Raw genomic sequence first — 610 nt, forward strand, 5'->3', positions numbered from 1 at the left:
CGGGCCGGTTTGTGACACGGAGAGACCCGAAAGAGCAGCGAGAAACGGGGATAAGGCGCTGAGATGAGGGAGAGAGCGGGAGAGAGACCGCGGGACGGCCGCCGTCATGGCTGCGTTCGGACAGCCCCACACGGCGGCGGACAGAGCTCGAGTCGTGCCGCCCTGGATGTGTGTGGAGATGCTGCCCAGAGCCATGATCGCTGACCAAGGGCTAAATCAGGCTAAAATGTGAATACTGAGTTTATTTAAATGCCTCAACGCCGCATATATTTCACTCTTTAAGTTTACCTTTACACATAGTTTTGCTCCAGGTTCCTCTGTGTAGATTCTTTGCTCATACTCTGCTTGTAGAGCACATTCCACCAGCTTAGTTTCTGACACAAACGAGTTGATAACATTATATGCAACCTATTTCACGTCAGTTAATAGAATTAGGTCTGAGATTTCGACTCTTGTATCCTTCACAAGTGGGAAGCAAAGCAGGAGTTTTTCAAGACAAAGCAGGGCCTTCTGCTTCCCTGATGACCAACGTCCAAGAAATAATAATAATAATAATAATAATAATAATAATAATAATAATAATAATAATAATAATAACAATAAACCCGTA

This window comes from Coturnix japonica, chromosome 1 (assembly GCF_054131305.1).
Source record: "Coturnix japonica strain WE chromosome 1, WE-NBRP24, whole genome shotgun sequence".
Lineage (NCBI taxonomy): Eukaryota > Metazoa > Chordata > Aves > Galliformes > Phasianidae > Coturnix > Coturnix japonica.